An 18803-nucleotide genomic window follows, 5' to 3' on the forward strand; every position below is an offset into this window, starting at 1 on the left:
GGCCACCGATAGAGCTAAATGGAACAGGGGCTGTGCTGTAACCTGACAGCGGTCTAAGTAACGTGGTCAACATACGAACTTTGCAATGCATATCGAAAGGCCAGTTAGGCCTAAAGTAAATATACTTAACATGTAAATATACTCCCATTTCCCCCTCATTTTTTTTTTTTATATGTAACCTTTATCGCCCTAGCAATGGACCTTGGATTGCTTGCTGTGTTTATTTTCAGGTACTCAAGAGTTGGAAGACGTCTATCGCTACGGCAATCCCACATTTAGCGGTCACAGGGTTAGCTGATGAGCAAGATAAGAGAAAAGCTACTGACATGGTGTCTAATTTACAGAATTTACTTCGCTATCAGGTGTTGCAAGGTGGACGACACAGAAGGTGTTGAGTACTTCGGTTCTATACTTCGCCTGGTGGTAGTTTTTGGAATTATGGCCACATTCATCTTCAAGTGTTTCCAATTTAATGCTGGAAATGCATGATTAGAAGTAGGTAAGTCTTATTCCCACGGATCTGGGTAGGTAAAACAAAGCTGCCGTTTCCTGTTCCCAACTACTTGTTTTCTACGCTTCAACAGATTTGCGTGAGTCCGTAGACATAATTAGTGTCACAGATGTTAGTAATTCCTGCTTTGTATTGGGCATCCCCCCCCCCCCCCGACACTGTTCCCTTCCGGAATATAAAAACATTATTAATCAAGGCGTCTTCATATACTTGAAGCATATGAAATGGGGCGGGCTAGACTTATCTTTGAAGTATGTCGCGTACATAGGACACCAGAGTTGATCGAATATAATTGGTTGCCATGTCCTGTGTGTCGTATGACAGATTAATTGATAGACTCTTATGGGGGATGAGTATTATACAGGACTTAGTGAATCCCAGTTCCAGTTTCACTTGTCGGGCACATTTCTGTTTAAGATTCCGATATTCTCTAGCCTCTAAAATCCCGATTCTCAACTTTTTACATTCTTGATCAGATTCTGGATATTTTCTTAAACTACCCTTGAATCTTGGGTAGTTTAACTGCGCGACGGACAGTGCCGGATTACGCTAATAGCTCGCATCTCACTATGACGTTCATATGAAATTTGCTATTTGTTCTCAAGCCGGTTCTTCTATTAGCGAAATGAAAAACTCGAGTTATCAGGGAGCAGTGGCGGCTCGTGGTTGAAATCGTGGGGGTGCTGCAACTTTCGAAATATGCATACACACTGTAAGTGCAGTGTATACGTGTTTGGATAAAATATCAAAATTATGGTAAAAATTAAAAAAAAAATAAACATGAAAAAATATTGTTTATTATCAATAAAATTATACGGTTTAGTATAATTCAAATACTTAAAAATTCTGAGGTCATAATTGTCAATAACCCCAATAATGTTCTAAAATAAAAACTATAACAAATGTTATGTCTTTAATTGTAATGTCCGAATATTTAAAGAGACGGAGTAAACACGATAAGCACTACGAACACTCTACTACTGGCGCAAGCTGCATACAAACAACAGTGGAACTGCGCGACGGACAGTGCCGCATTACGCTAATAGCTCGCATTTCACTATGACGTTCATATGCTTGCGCGCGTAGCAATATGACACTGTGGTAAACACAATGCTGCTAGCGTACTCCCCCCCCCCTTCCTGAGGGGTTTATAACGAATTAATGCAGCTGGCTCGTCACTCCTTGGCTGCATCCCCAAAGGGCAAGTATTCATGGCTGTAGATCCGTGTGTGTGTGTGTGTGTTCACAGGGCCGGTTTATCTGTTCTGAGGGACGAAAAATTCCAGTTTCCGAGTGGAAAAACCCTCTACCCCCGTATGAGACCGGCTAACTCACTTTTCGTCGAAAACGACCAGATAAAGATTCCTCACATCATGGACGGGAATCGAAGCCAGGTCTTTCCGACCAAAGGGTTTCGTCTATAACGACTGAGCTACAGAGGCTCACTGAGATCAGTTACCTCATCATTAGTTGGAGAAAGATACTTCAACCAAAGCACAAATATCAGAGCGGTACTTATGCACAGGCGCACGAGGCTCTAGCTGGAGACCCCGAAAAATTGGGGGCCAATTAAGGGTCTTAAACAATGAGAGGGACCCCGGAGCACTCTGTCTCTGGAAAAGTGTCAGTACAGCCTTGGCTATAGATGTGTAAACTGATGCAAAAGACGTACTCTTGTCTGCATCCTTCAGCGCATTCACTGAAGTCAGAATGGAGTTCAGTTCTTTGGCCGTTATCGACCAATTCAGCACTTGTCATTGTAATTATAATTGTAAGAAAGTTCCGAAACTTTGGTACAATCAACACATAATGTTAGTTCATCTTCCTGTGCATTCCCACATCATCTCATAAGTTGGAGGACACGAAATGGTTGACATGTCCAAATGTGTATCCTGATTGGTCTAAGCAGCATAGAAGAAAGGTCCAATGCATGCCGATTATCGTATGTTGCTCACATCATCACTTAAGACAGATCGTGTCCAATCTTCGCAACAAAAAGTAGCTTTTCTTTGCACCAGAATACGTTTAGCATGGTGGAAACGATGTGGTGGCAATCTGGTGAAGATGTTCTGATATTTGCGAAGTCGTTGAGGCGCTTTAGACGCAAACAAACACGTTTGTAATTCTTCTTTCGTGTCATAGTGCACACCGTAGATGTCTCACAGACGACGGAAATCTGGATTCTTGAATATCACAGCCCATGTCAGATTTGGTTTTTAGCGAAAATCTTCCTTTGCCATCTCAGTATTGTTGCTTTTGCTGGCGGAAAGCGATTTCTGTCTTTAGTTCCTTACTACTCAACCAGTAATAGGATATTTACGAACCAATGCGATTGTTACAATTCGTTTCTCAAGTGAAATTTCAACTGAATTGAAATGAAATAAATGAAGCATTCAGTTCCATTCTTTCATTTGTGTTAACGTCAGGGGGAATGTAATAGTGTCCACGCCTTATTATTTTAGTAACATATAGTTACAAAAAAAATAATAAATTAAATTAATGTAAATTAAAAAATAAACCGTCATTTATTTTTGTGAAAATTAAATATGGAGAATCAGCTTTCATTATCCTTTCTAAAGCCTACCCTACTTTCTTTATAACAGCCCACTGTTTCTGATCTGATCTCTAATCTATCGTGTATTTTTTTTTTTTTAATTTTTTTAATTTTTTTTTTTTTTAGCATTGCTAGCCATATAACATTGCATGGATACATAAAAACATCTTCATTGCAAGTAGGTAACCAGCATGTAAGTTTCTAGAGTGAAGGTCTCTCTGAATCAGCCAAATGACCAAAGAAACCTATTTTGTTTAACTTTCTATGACCCCATTTCTATTTTCCACTGGAAACAGAGCGATTTTCAGGCCGTTCTCAATTTGCAGGCCCACTTGGCACATAAAGCTGAAACTGTCCCAACAAAGGCTATGAATGGTGTTGGCTTTAGTTACGATTGTCTCGTCAGCAGATATAACTTCAGTAGGTGGTCTATACGAAAAATAAAGAACAACGATATTTTTCAATTCTGTTGTCAGTTCATAGCAAATAAGTTATTTTATATAAGTTTTATATTCGGCTATAAACCAAAGAATACGTTTAAGCTCTTTTTTTTTTTTTTTTTTTTTTTCCCTGTACAATAAGACGAAAAAGCACTTTAAAACAAAGGAAATATATGATTAGTCAATATATTGTGGTTTTTGGCCTAAGTCCATATCTCTTGTATGGTTAAGCATGTTGTTTTCATTTCCTTCCCACTGTGTGATGCAAGTTCCGCTAATTGCTTTCTGGGAATAGTTGTTCCTAATAAGTTTAGTTAAGCATCATAAAAGTATGTTCTTTAAAGGCGCTCGTCATCCTGTTTTTATCTCAACAGCAGTATTATGTCAGCAAATACTTCGAATTAATTGCGGGGAACTCTGTGTTACTAAACGATTCCCTCCCCCACTAGTTGAAGCTTAAACTGCAGGAGTAGTTTGAATATTTGACTGTTGTTCGAATGCTGACGTTTCTGTGCTGCCCTCTATTGGTAAAGATATAAACAAAACAAACTTCTGTTGCTTTTACCGGTATGTCGCTTTAAACCTAGTTTTGATTTAAAACTGTAACAATAGATCACTTAAATCGAAATTCGTAGACTGAAGTTTACATTCTAATGATTTACTATGTATAAGCTGCTCCGCAGCGCAGTTGGAAGGATCACGGAAATCACCCTTCTAAAAGACCTGAATTCAATTCTCATCATGACACGAATCTTATATGAGCTTTCAATTTTTCAATTGAAGATAAGTTAGTCAATCTCAAACGGTGGTGCTTCATTTTAAGCCAGGAAAGCAAGCCATTGTGTCTTCTGAGCAGCAATTGGGTTGGCCTGGGCAACCCCTAGTCGAGAGAAAGGGGTGGATAATATTCGAACCACTTTCTGCGACTTTAAATTTTTTAATGTCACTATGATTGTCTTGAATCGATCATTGTATTGTATCCCTTGGCGGGGGTCAAACTTATAACTTTTAAAAATCACTCATCTAATGCAGCGTTAATACTACAGTGTGACCAAAACACATTCAGTTAGTGGGTTATGTTTGACAGCGAACAACAGACTGAGTTTCGTGTGTACGCGGTCCTGCGACGGACGCGCATGCGCGTAGCTTACATGGAACATCTGGCGAAGTAACAGAATTTTTTATTCCGCATACAGACAAATCGGCCAGTGAAGACACACAGGTAACAAACAAAAATACTATTATATGGCTTGGTGTGTACGCTGAATAGTGGAGTTAGTATGTAGATGGTGCATAATGGAGTATTAAGTAGACAAGAAATTAAGTATTGTAGACGGCTATGGTGGTGAGTGCACTCCCGTAATGTCCTTGAACTCCTTGGAGATGTCAGGTAATAAAATTAATAAGTTTGGTGCACCGATTGCAAAAATGAAACATATATTTCTGGATTACGTAAAGGATTTTTTACAAACCTGAAATATACATAACAGATGTTACTTTATTTTCTCTATATTTATTTTTAACAGGTTAAAATTATTCGGTTAAAAATAAAGCATTTTTCTAAATTATAAATTAAATAAATTGAAAACAGAAAATGTATCTTTTTTTTAGAAGCAGCAATCTTTATTGAAAAAATCTAGTTGTCTTAAAAGAACTTTTGTGGCAATTTCCTTATGTACTTTTTATATTCCGATGGCATCTTTCATCATGCCTTCCCTTACTGCATCAAATCATCAAACTAAACGAAAACTTAAAAGACACGAACTTTCAAGGTTATATTCAACTGTGCTATTGAAATCAGGATCCTTATTGTTCCAAAGAAATTTTGCTATTATATTTTTGATACCAATTCATGCTTCTCCAAACTTGTTCTCCGCAGTTTTATTTTCTTTTCATTCTCCAGAAAGAAGAACGTCTTCAGAGTGGAGTTGCAAGGATGTGGCAACATTCGCCCTTTGATTAGAAAGACTTGTTCGAATTCCGTCTGGGATACAAGGAACCTTTGTAGACATTTTAACTGCAAGTGGATTGGCCAATCTCATAGGGAGGTGGTAGGGTTATATCTCCAAAACTTTTTTTTTTTATTAATCAAAGCACACAAACTGGTCAGACAATACAAGCAATTAACTTCCCAAGGATACCATATTATATCTGCTCGTGGCATCTGAAGGAATTGAAATCTGTAGCAAAATGTAGGATAGCCCATAACTCACGAAGGGGTTTAAAATGCAAATAACTCTTTTGATTATTAATTTTTCATTATTTTTTTCAGATATTCTAAGGAACATTTGGGAAATTAATCATGGAAAAGTTCACAACCCAACAACGAACGAAAATCGTGCAATTTTATTTTGAAAATCAGCATTCGATTTCAGCGTTCTCCAGATCTGACAGCTCCCGACTTCTTTCTGTGGGGGTTACCTGAAGGAAAAGGTGTATGTGAACAAGCCCCGAACAATTCAATAGCTAGAGGAGAACATTCTTGCAGCAATTAGGACGCTGCGGTCAGAAACATTAACAGCTGTCAGGGAACATGCTGTAAAAAGAACCCGTATTTGTGAAGCGGAAAATGGAAGGCATGTACATGATGTGGTTTCTCATAACAAACAAAAACAATCTCTAGATTCTGTATTTCATTATAACAAAAAAAAAAGAATAATAATAATAAATAAATAAATAAAAAGTTAAATGTGTAAACCCCTTCGTGACTTATGGGCCACCCTGTACGAGTCGAAAACGTCCATTTATTATTATTTAAAGTTAGTGCTGGTGATTTCTTTGCCAGTTCATAAAACGACACAAAATGTTCTGTTTTGAATCACGGTAGACGAAACTAAGGGGTATGATGGGGGGGGGGGTGTTAATTGCATATTCTCCTGACCAGTTTATTTTTTGCGGGGTGAAAAACCGCAAGTTCCAAGAGGAAAACCCTCTACTTATTTCTGCTACTGTTTACACTGTCAGGTTGTGCCTGGAGGGAGTATGAGTATAGCACTTTGTGGGGGATACCGTCAAGGGCATGCTTAGATGGAGGTCTAACCAAAACCTGTATGGGAGTAATGTTCGCAAGTCTCCCCCCCCACACACACACACACTTTGTTTCCTAATATTCTATTAATATGAAAGATGGCATAAAAATTATAGTGTTACTGAAAAACCTCCTACAAAAACTTCAAAAATGCAGCGAATTTTACATAGACATCACCAACATCAACGATGTGCACCATCACTACTAACAGCATTCAGATCTGATCTGTTATTCATAACTGAATCTCAAGTGGCATCCTCTATGACCACAGCTCACCTAATATGCATGATGCCTTCCACTAGGAGTGAACATGTACTTTTGTCAGGCCCAAGGTTATCAGACCTGGAATCTTCTTTGTATGCTTTGCTAAGGCTCAAGATTTCCTTGCCGTCATTTGCTATCTTAACTACTGTCCTATACATACCTATCAGACACTGAATTCGAAACTTTTATTTAGTACCGTGTTGGACCTTCTTTAGCCCGAATTACAGCACATACGGGTTGGCAAAGATTCCGCAAGGTGTTGGATTTCATCTACGTATTCAACATACAAGGCATTCACTGGACAGTCCTTTAACTGGCTCAGATTTGATTGAAGATAATTTTACTCCCGAATCTGTTTTTCTAACATGTCCCATACATTCTCAGCAGGGCTCAAATTCGGGCTTTGTGGTGGCCAGGGAAGATGGTGGAAGTTGCTGTCGTGCTCGCTGAACCATTCTTGCATGATGAACAGTAGCATTGTCCTCCATGAAACAACCATCATCTGCCAATAAAAAGTCAACATTGCATGAAGGACTATATATGAGTTACCCAGTTGTGAAGTTACTTCACATGCAATCCTTGGTTTAATCCTTGGATAAAGGATTAAACCAAGAATATAATTTCTTGGCATCTTTATGATTTGATTATTGTTCCACTCTTCTGATCCAAGCACTTGCTCTGTTCTAATTACTGAGATCATTCTTGGTAGGATGAGTGTCTTTATTCCCCATTTCCCTCACATACCCAGACCTGTATCCAAGCCTTGATATTCCAACAAATATGTCAAGGCAGGCCAATCTAAAAATGCAGCATACTTAATGGCTCAAATTAAAAACTCCAGCATCTCACTCAGCTTACACTAAAGTACATAACAGTAAAAACAAAACAAAATATCTAAAGCAGATCGCATAAGAACCAAATGTACTATTCATGCCTCCTGCTCAAATGGCAGTTGAGCCTTCTGGTCTGTGGGCAAAATTTCTGCCTACTACATTACCACCTCGCATCCTGGTGGATCAATTGCATCCCCTACAGGCAGATCTTTGGCACCACACTACCCAGAGATCTCACTGGTTAATTAGTGATTACCTATATGGATTCTGTCATTCTTGAGATCTCATTAACCTTACCCACCTTTGGACGTGGGTTATGGAAAGATTCAGAGAATCTCATTTGGTATTATTATTATTACCTAACACCTCCAGGGAGTCCAAAGACTCATCGAGGGAGGGTACCTACTCTACAACTCTCCGTCTCCAAATTGAAAAAAAAAACATAGTGGTTCTAGTAAAGGGCCCTGAAGTATCCACTAGTCACCTTCGCCCTAGATTTCTCCTTGATCTTCACCATATACTACTCTCTGGTGTCTGTCAATCAGCCCCTATCCATGTCACTAGCTTCATATCTATTTCCACTTCAACTTTTTTAAATATTTTCCCATGCAGTATTCTGTCAAATGCCATTTCAACATCCTGCATTTTCATGTTGTAGGCATTTCCCTTATCCATTTCTACTGTCACTGTTTCATAAAATGTGAGTAAATTACTACCTTTTTTTAAAGCCATTCTGCCCACCATAGAATATCATATATTGGGTGGGAATTTTGAACATAGACAAGAATAAAGACTTCATTCCAGCATGAATAATTTCTATAATTAGATCACAACAAGTATCTATATGTGGAAAACAGAAACAGTAGTTTGGTCATGTACAGGAGATTAAACGTGGAATGTCTTCCCACTTGGCATTGTTGTCAAAGGACAAGAGATTGTGACTAGTAATGGGAGCAGTGCCGGCCGGTGAAAATTTTAAGTGGGGGTGCTGCATATACAAAAAAAAAAAAAAAACACTTTTTTTCCCTAATCAGTAACGAATTTATTAATAAATAAATTTACATATTAAAAATTGCTTTATTAAAAATATTTCATCCTTACCACGAACGAACACCAATAATAAAAGTTTCGTATCAACAGCAATGACAAGCGCAAACGAATATCCGCGTTAGATGGCAGTGCATTTGTTTCGTGTAACGATAATTGAAAAAATGTTATTCTTTTCATATTTTCAACAGTGACACTCGTCATAATTCAGCGCCTTTTATCTATAATAAATAAATAATTATATGTTATTTTAACAAAATAAAATAAGTGTGAATAAAATAAGGGTGGTGAACTATTACAAAAAATAGTTCACCAGGCACACACACCAATAATAAACGTTTCATATCTCACAGAAATAAGGCGCGTAAGCATACTAAAAATACACTGCCGTTTGAGCAGTTACAGTTGGGAATGACGTAACGTGCAATGACAAGCGCAAACTAAGGCTCTAAACAAAAGGTAGCTTACCTGCCGCCATTTTGGATCTAGGGTCGCCCGCAGTCGCATTCGTTTGAGCTCTTGATTTTTTTGACTTTATAGCAAAATGGGAGGTTGTTCTGCTTCAAATTGTATGTATGTATATATATGTATCTATCTATCTATCTATATATATATATATATGTAAACGTAAATAAGTTATGAATTATCATTGACCTGCTTTTGGAGATCTTGGCCGTTAGAGCTCGTATCGTTTATCAGTAAATTGAAGTGGCTGTATAACGTTCATAAGCATTCATTTTTCGTGAATTCGTAAAGAAAAGACTTTCCATGTCCTTTATTATTGGTTGTACTGCTTTATACGAATTAGCGATTTTGATGAAATACTGTTATTAATTTTAGAGGATGTGGAGGAGACTCATCATCAACAGTGACCCCACTTAAAGTGGGAGAAGAAGAAGAAGAAGATTGTTATTAATTTTAGAAATTCTGCATTGTCTAAATCCATACTTTAAAATACGGAACTGAAAGTCCTGGGATTCCATGGAGGCGTCATGTAATAATATTAATAATAAAAAAAAACATAACTAGACATATGACTTGTAATATCTAATATCTTTGAAACAGTGATAATTTATGTTTACATACATACATACATACATACATACATACATACGGGGGTGGGATCTGTGTAATAGAATAACAGTATTTCCAATATATGTACTGTATGCAAGTTCATAAGATTTTTCTTATATTTCAATATGAACTTTTAAAAAGCAAGCAAGTGAATGATAATTTAACTTATTTATGTTTACATATACTGTGTATATATATATATAGATACATATATATATATACATACATACAATTTGGAGCAGAACATATATATATAGATACATATATATATACATACATACAATTTGGAGCAGAACAACCTTCCATTTCGCTATAGAGTCGAAAAAAAATCAAGAGCTCGAACGAATGCGACTGTGGGCGACTCCTAGATCCAAAATGGCGGCAAGTAAGCATACATTCTATTTAGAGGCATAGCGCAAACTATCGGCGTTCGATCGCAGTGCATTTGTTTCGTAATTTAAAGCGTTAATCGAACAATTCCAATTATTAACTATTCAATCAATGTCAAAACATAAGCTGTAACCTTTAACATGTTGTATTGCATTTATATAATGTTGTAAGCATTGTTAGTATTTATAAACACAAACAAATTTTAATTTTTTCATTTTTTCCTTGGGGATGTTGCAGTGTCGCAGTGCTTATGTACGGGCCGTCACTGAATGGGAGGGTCTTTCTACTGGGGATGAAACTTGGAACAGATTGTGATTTGAATTACCATGAGAAACAGTCAAACTAACAGCATGCCTGGAAGGAGAACTGTTAAGGAAAGATCCAGACCATTCGGTGAGGAGAGGATTGTCAGAAATTCTCGTTGGGATATGAACAGTTTACTTTAGGTCATTGCTTACACACCTCAGATTCTCTTTCAACTTGGTCAATGGAACTGAAAAAAAGGGAGCAACCAGTTGGGCTGGACATTAAAGTTATCAATAAAGATGAACTTACTGTTAGGATAGTTGGACTGCAGGAAACCGAACTTCAAGGATAAGAATACAAAGAGGTCAGAATGCTTTTCAGAATTAGTAGTAATAGACATGTCAGATGAATGACATATGAGGCAAGGAAATCGTAAGCCACAGAAGGTCAGAAAGGGGAGATTTAAGATTAGTCATCCTCTGTTCAAGGAATATCAGATTGAACTACAGCATAGAAACCACTCTTGTAGTGGAAGACATCATATGGGGTAAAGCTTGGATAGTTAAGATAGATGGTGGTTGTGGCAGTAATTTGGGGTTCAAAAACAGATGCGCTTTGAATATCAAAGCAGGTGATGGTGCACGTAATTTATTTTGATATTTATATCTTAAATTTTGAAGTGAATGCGATTGAAAGTTTTTATAATTTTTTTTTCATTTTTTGCATTTTGGGAGGGGTAGTGAAGTTTGTTTTTTAACTATAGTGACACTATTTAGCGTCATGTTAGTATTTCAAAGCCAAAGGGAAAAAGAGCAGAGGAACATACTGTGGAAGGAGTTACTTTTAGACATGTCTTCCATACAGAGAGCATCCAGTTTCCAAGCTAAAATGCGGCCCAGCTCCAGGCAAAATATCATATTACAATTATGCACCAGCTGATCAGAAAGCCTCCTAAATGTGTTACCATCAGGTTCTGTCCCATCCTCTATCTGGCAGTCAGCCTTTGGGGATGCTTTACTATATCCTTCAAGACTGGAGGTTTTCTGGATCTCCACAACATACTTCGTGAAGATCCAGAACCTCCAATTTTGATGGGTGTCACTCACACTGCATGTTAGAAAATTGGGGCAGAGAGAGAAACCTGAATCCCCTGATTGTTAATTCTGAAACTAGTTAGAATTTCTAATCGCACCAAAGTGTGATTAAAAATGCTAACACTGAACTGATAGCTATTCTCACATGTCCACAATTCCAGCCTATTCAAATCATTCTGCAAGCACTGCATATCATCCACATTTTTGATTACCCTGCTTATCTTTGAATGAACAGCAAATAGCTGTATGTTGCCTGTCAAATCCTTCCCAATGTCATTAATTAGGCTGCAGAAATTACTCACTGAAGACTTGTTTTTTTTGTGGGGGGGGATGAAAAAGGTAGCTACTCAGAGTAGCTACCTTTTTCTAACCCAACTGATCAAGCTGGGAAAATGCTGAGGAATGCTGTTAGGGATGATCTAATACTAATAATCCTCATCATCCTCCCAGCACTTTGCACACCACTTTCTTTTAAACTAGTTGCTTAAGTGCATATAGATATCAGCTCTATTTGTAATACAAATAATAATCTCATCCATAATTATATATATATATATATGTGTGTGTGTGTGTGTGTGTAGAACATCCTTTGCCAAGTTATTATGAAATTAATGAGCCTTTTCGCATAATAATACGTTGGCAAATGAGATTACCTCTGCACCGACTTATTTCCCATGCCCTGATTACAGTTTTTATTCTCTAGTCCAGACACTGAAATAATCTAAATAATTGAAATAATAATAATTATGATTATCAGTGGTGCACCCAGGGGGACAAAGGCCCTGTCCCCGCAAAAAAAGAAAAGAAAAAAACACTAGAAAAATTTCCAAAAATCTTTTCCTAATTAAAATTCATTTTTTTTTTATTTATGTTGTGTTGTGTCTTCTATGTCTATACTACTTTTGAATTAGCGATCACATAAGGTGGGAATACCCTATAGCCCTCGGGAATCGGAAATCACGGCAACCCTGAACGCGAGGCGAACGAAGTAGTTGTCCGGCGGACCGAGCGCTACTTCGTTTGCCAGATGAGATCACGGGTATCATGTATTGGCGATCACTACAAATGCTCAGTCATAGGTCGTATGCAATGTGTGGTATATTCTCAAATCGTCTACTCAACTCGGCCCATGCACAAGCTGTCATACTTATTGAATTCATTCACATTACTTGCATACATAGCATCTAATAGCACTCCATTCCAATCACTCACCAATCTATGAGAGAAAAATTTAGTTCTCATCCCCTTCTTGATGACATTCGTTCCAAAACTTCCAAGGATGCCCTCGTATCCCCCCTTCCATAAAATGAAAAATTCCATCTGAAATCCTGCAAGACTCAGAAGTTTGTAAATCTCAATTATCTCACTTCTCTTTCTCCTCTTTTCTAGTGTCTGCAGTCTATAAATTCTCAATATGTCTTCATAATAAGTATTACACAATCCTGATATCATTTTTAACTCTCCATTGCGCTCTCTCCACTGTATCAGAATCATCATGGAAGTCATGAGACCAGACCTGCAAACAACAGTCCAATTGAGATCCTATCAAATTCTTGTAAAGAGGAAAAAGGACTTCCTTATTTTTACATATCAAAGTTTGCTATATGGCCCTTGAGATTCAACTTCCTATCTACTAAAACTCCAAGATCCTTATCCTAATCAGTTTTTTCTAGGTGAAAAAAACTGATCGACATTGGATATCTAATCGGACTGAAGTGCATGACTTTACATTTACTACCATTGAACTGACAGCTATTTTCACATGCCCACAATTTCAGTCTGTTCAAATTATTCTGCAAGTACTGCATATCACCAGCATCCTGTTTATCCTTCCTAACCTTTGAACCATCAGGGAATAGCTGTATGTTGCCTGTAAAATCTTTCCCAATGTCATTAATGTACATATTGAATAACAATGGACCAAGGAATGATCCTTGTGGTAGACCACTGGTTACCTTAAACTTGCAGATTCACATCCCCAATATACAGTACCTCTTTTTGATATCAGTCAATTGGTTATCCTTTTATCCACACTAATATTTTATAATCTAATACCATATTCTCCAATTTATGCAACAGTCTTCCATGCTGTATTTTGCTAAAAGCCTTGCAAAATCTTAAAGTATCATGGTATATCTCGGCATGGGCAACCTTTCCTAGATCGGGGGACAAATTATCATTCTGTCTCCGAGTCAAGGGCCGGGCCAAATTATTAAATAAAATAAATTAATATTCAATGAAACGGCCCCACCTACTCCCTATAAAGGAACAAATAGGCGTTAGCTGATTTTTTTTTTTTTTAAACAAGTTGCTACTTCATATTTCATTTATTTATAATATAATGCTTTGGTATAAAGCTTTACATAAATTTTATAATATAATGAACGACATAACAATTTAATGTGAAGATTGGCCTTGTACTTCAACTACGAGACTATCAATATTGATTAATATAACTTAAGGATAATCGCATAGAATTTTCGAGGTTTTCGTCCGTTATTCTTGTCCGAATTTTTGATTTGTTGTATTTCATCCTCGAAAAAAATTGTTCACACATATATGTGCTGCCGAAAAGACAAATGATTTTTCTTGAAAAGGTGCGCAATGTATATTTTTCTTCCACCAAATAAAATTTATAAAATTCGCCAAAGCAATGGTGTTAAATTGTGATTTTAGCACTAAATCCGCCTGAAGCTCAATAAGTTCCATCTGTAAGTTTTCTGGCACATTATTCACATCAGCATCCATCAGACGAGCAAATATAGCGAATGAGGAGTCTTTGTTTTTGAAGTCGGCAAACCTTGCATCAAATTGCTCTATTAGTGCCTTCAGTTCATCTCCATAACAATTACAAGGGATATTTTTAGGAGTTGCAAGAGTAGAAAAATGATAACAATTTTTAGCTCTTATCTGACTTTCCAACAATCTTAGTTTATTACAAAAAGCTTTGATATGTCCATGCAGTTCATGAACCAATTCTCCTTGTTTTTACAATTTAAGATTCAGTTCGTTTAGGTATCCGGCGACATCTACAAGGAATGCTAAATCACACACCCACTCATCATCTTTTACTTGGTTAATTGTGTTTCCTTTTATGTCCATAAAATCTGCAATCTTATCTCAGATCATAAAATCGGTTTAACATTTTACCTTTACCCAACCACCTCACTTCACAATAATAAGACACATCTTCATAATCCGAAAATAGGTCTACCAAATACTCCCTAAATTGGCGGTGATTAAGTGCACGTGACTTAATAAAGTTAATACTGGCTACTACAACTTCCATAACATTTGTGAATTTAATTGATTTTGCATAGATTTTGTTGGTGGATAATGCAGTGAAAATTTGTTAAATTTTTCCGGATGAATTTGTAGTTCTATTGCTCTTTCATGAACTATTCCAATAAATCCCTTCTGTGCACCAACCATTACAGGGGCTCCATCAGTGCATATGCCAGATAGTGAACTCTATTTTAGCCTAAATCTCTCGAAGATTGTGTTGACTGTTTCAAATATATCTTCACTAGTAGTTGTTCCTTTTAACGGCCGAAGCGCCAATAATTCTTCTGTAATGTTGAAATCCGCATCAACTCCTCGAATAAATATTGCTAGTTGTGCTGTATCGGAGGCATCGTGCTGTCATCCAAAGCAATTGAAAATGCTTCCAATCTAGCAATCTTCTCTTTTAAACTCTTTTTGATATCATTAGCCATAATTTCTATCCGTCGGACAACAGGTCGTCTCGACAAACGAATATTCTCGAAGTCTTTTTTGTTTTCAGGACATATTATACTTGCAACACCCAGCAGACATTCTTTGATAAATTCTCCTTCACCAAATGACTTAGAATGCTTAGCGATTTTTTCGCTTACCACAAAGCTGGCTTTGACAATGCTGTGATGCTGCGTTCTTTGCTTGTTGAAACATTTGCTGCTGGGTATCCAAGTTCTTCAGCTTCTGTATTTCATCTTTTCGTAGTTGTCCATCAATTTTGGGGTGATCCGCATGTCTCGAAGTAAAGTGTCTCTTCAAGTTGTATTCTTTATTGATGGATACGGATTCGTTGCACAGAATAAAATAATAATCCTCCGTCCAGTTGTCTTGAAATTGACGATTCTCTGCATCTACTTTTCTTTTTTTTTTTTGCAATAACCCCTGACATTGTCCCAAATTTATAAGCGATATTCAGAACTGTCAAACAAAACTGTCTTTTACGCCGCAGGCACTGAACAGAATACAACACCAACGCAAGTACCGAACTGACACATTGTAACACGTTCACACACGCCGCTAGTCAGTGAGAAAGAGACCTTGGTTGGAGAAAACTGTGTTTTGCGCAAGTCATATGACGTCAGCTTAATGTGAGTTAGTAGAACACACCATGTTTTCTCCCACCATGAATCAGACCAACTTCGCTGAAATAGATTAGAGCCGGATCAAAAGAAGTAGAGGGCCAGATTCGGCCCGCAGGTTGCCCATATGTGGTGTATCTATTCCCATTATCTAACTCAATGGTAACATTATTACAGAATGTGAGCAAGCTGCTCAACATGACCTTCCCTCAGTAAACCCATGCTTTCATTGCAAAGTATAGTTTCTCTCTCAACTCATTTCTGAATGTGAGCTTTAACCGACTTTTCCAAAATCTTCATCATTCCAGAAACACTGATTTGGTTGATAATTGGATACATCAAGGTTGATAATTGGATACATCAGTCTTTCTGGTTATATTTTTTTTTTTTTTTTTTCAGAAGAAAGTAGTTTCTGTTGTAAAAGCAGGGCTGGCTCTACCGACGGTGCAAGATATGCATTTGCACGATGTGGCAAGTTTTTTTAGGGGCCACAAAATTGGCATAAACTATACGAAAAATATGGGGGGAAGGGACGGCAAAATTCCTAGGGGCAGCCCTGTGTAAAAGAAACCCATACTGTAGCAGATGAGACAACTGGTCAGGGGAAAAAAAAAAAAAAAACACCTGCAGAAACAAATTACAAACAAATATTGTCCATGAAGTTTTTAATATTACTTGGTATGTAATTCAAAAAAAAAAAAAAAAAAAAAAAAAAAAAAAAAAAAAAAAAAAAGCAGAAATTTTGGGAGAAAAGTGATTAGAAGTCTCTATAGTTATGGTGGTGTCAGCAATATGTTTTTGTTGGAAGGATATTGTAGACATTAGTCTTCATATTCCCAAGGCTCGAGTCTCTCATTGTAGCCTTATTTCCAAGTTGCCATCTTAGTTTCATAATACCCTTTAAGAGTGGATTGCAGGTTCTTCTCTGGTCATTCATTGCCTTGCAATGTATAATTTCCTCTTGTGATTTTCCCATCATTGTCAGAGTACCCCAAGTCTCTGGGCTTTTACTTAAACTCTTCCTCCTATACATCAACGATCATCTTTCATTAGCATCCAACCTATACATAGTGCACTCCATTCATGTCATTTATCTTATTGGAGTGACTTTCATAAATAGCCTATTCTGGCATAAACATTTGTCTGTACCTCTTTAACCTCCAAAAATTGCAAAATTTTGGGCACATATAACTCAAGCTTCGAGACCTTCTATGGCCAATGGCTTAAACACTGATTTTCTTGCCATTCTCAACTGGAATGAATTTAATCAATTTTGATGCTTCCAAAACACATTCCTACCTTATATTCTCATTGGTAGGATGAGAATATAAAGTAAGAGAGAAAGGCACTATGCTTGTCCCCCTTACTTTTGATGCCATTCTGCTCACAGCCAAGAAGTTTCTTTCTTATTTTTGGCTGAATTTCATATCTAACCTATCCACATAAACATCTCATGTTCATAGCCTCTTCAGCCTCCATTAAAATTCGGTATTCTTTTTCATTCTGAACATTCTCTTCTGCCCAACCTCCTTTTGATCAATCCCGAATCTTCCAATCTTAGAAAATAATTCCCCACCCCCACTCTCTCACATAGATTCCCTCCAGTTGCTTTCCCACTGATGCTCAGTCTCTGCACTGTCTTTTCCACTGGTATTTTCACGGATGCTGCTCCACTGAACTGAACTTACCCCCCCCCCCCCAACCTTCCTCTTCTTCCCTCTTTTGTGTACAAACACAAGCAGCTGCTGGTGAACAACCATATACTGTTCAACTCCACATTCACTGAACTAACTCTCATCTTCATCCTATATACATGTACTGTACTTTTGTTCTTTGGAAGAGTCTTCTACATATCCCCCCCCCCCCAAAAAAAAGAATATCTCCACTTCCTTAAGGAACATATTACTGGATTCCTTACTCTCTCTCTTTCTAAGCACTTGTTCACACATGGGACTGATGTTTATAGCTCTTGAGATCGCTCATCTGGGGGATATTAAAGAACACTATGGGAGGGCATACTTTTTTTGCCAATTCCCAGCCATCTATGGTTTTATGGTCTCATCAAAAGAATGCACATTAGATGTATAATGATGAAAATATTTAAAGAAAATAAGTTAAGTAGATAAAAAAAGTGGCTTAATACCTTAAGAAAATATGCTTTAAATTCTAATAATACAAGCATCTATAAAAGACATATTTTCAGCTCATCTTTTAAACAGTACAATGACAACTAAGAACAGTGGAGAAAGCTTCTCATTTTCAGACACTTAGATTTATCAGTAAAACAAATGTGTTCAAGTAGAAGCTTTAGACATCATTGACAGAAATTCCATTAGTGTGACCACTTTCCTACTAGTTTTAGGGTAAGTCAATCCAGTCACCTAGGGCTCCAGACTCAAAGTGTCTTGATAGGATACCACAGCTTAAAAGTATATCCACTTCACACATTTTACCAATAAGAAAAAGAGTTGGGGGGGGGGGGGTAAAAAAAGAATGGGAGAGCTCCTGAAATACTTCTCATCCAAGGCACCATTTGGCACATCTTCATACCACTCTGCAGTAGTATGCATGCTCACAGGAAAACCTGTGAGAAATGAAACTCAAGAACCATATAATTTCAACATCTTAGTAGAAATCTGACTTATCTATGCATTAGAATGATACAGAATCATACTGTTATATAATTAAATATAACTGCTTCAAAGTTTCACATGATGTAACAAATTTGTAAACTCCGTAATGAAATTTTGCATGCTTCTTCAATTAAAGCTAATTTATAAAAGGGAAAGGAGGTAAGGATTTTTCACCCAGAACAAGCAAACCGGCCCCATGAACACAAGTGGATTAGTCATGAATACATCTCAGCCATATGCCGGTCCCGAGCCCAGATAAAACTGGGGGTTGGGAACAGCAATGGTGTATTACCCTGTAAAAAAATCTCACAAGGAATACGTTGTGGACAAAGCC

The 18803-nt window shown here is 37.2% G+C and overlaps 1 long non-coding RNA gene across 1 annotated transcript in view; it reads left to right on the top strand.

The window, feature by feature from the left end:
* LOC150108047 (uncharacterized) overlaps positions 1-18803 on the top strand; it is a 34021-nt gene that overhangs the window by 7357 nt on the left and 7861 nt on the right. The gene's annotated exons all lie outside the window — the stretch shown is intronic.

This window comes from Typopeltis vanoorti, chromosome 3, assembly GCF_054136105.1.
Source record: "Typopeltis vanoorti isolate ZY-2024b chromosome 3, IOZ_Tvanoo_1.0, whole genome shotgun sequence".
Lineage (NCBI taxonomy): Eukaryota > Metazoa > Arthropoda > Arachnida > Uropygi > Thelyphonidae > Typopeltis > Typopeltis vanoorti.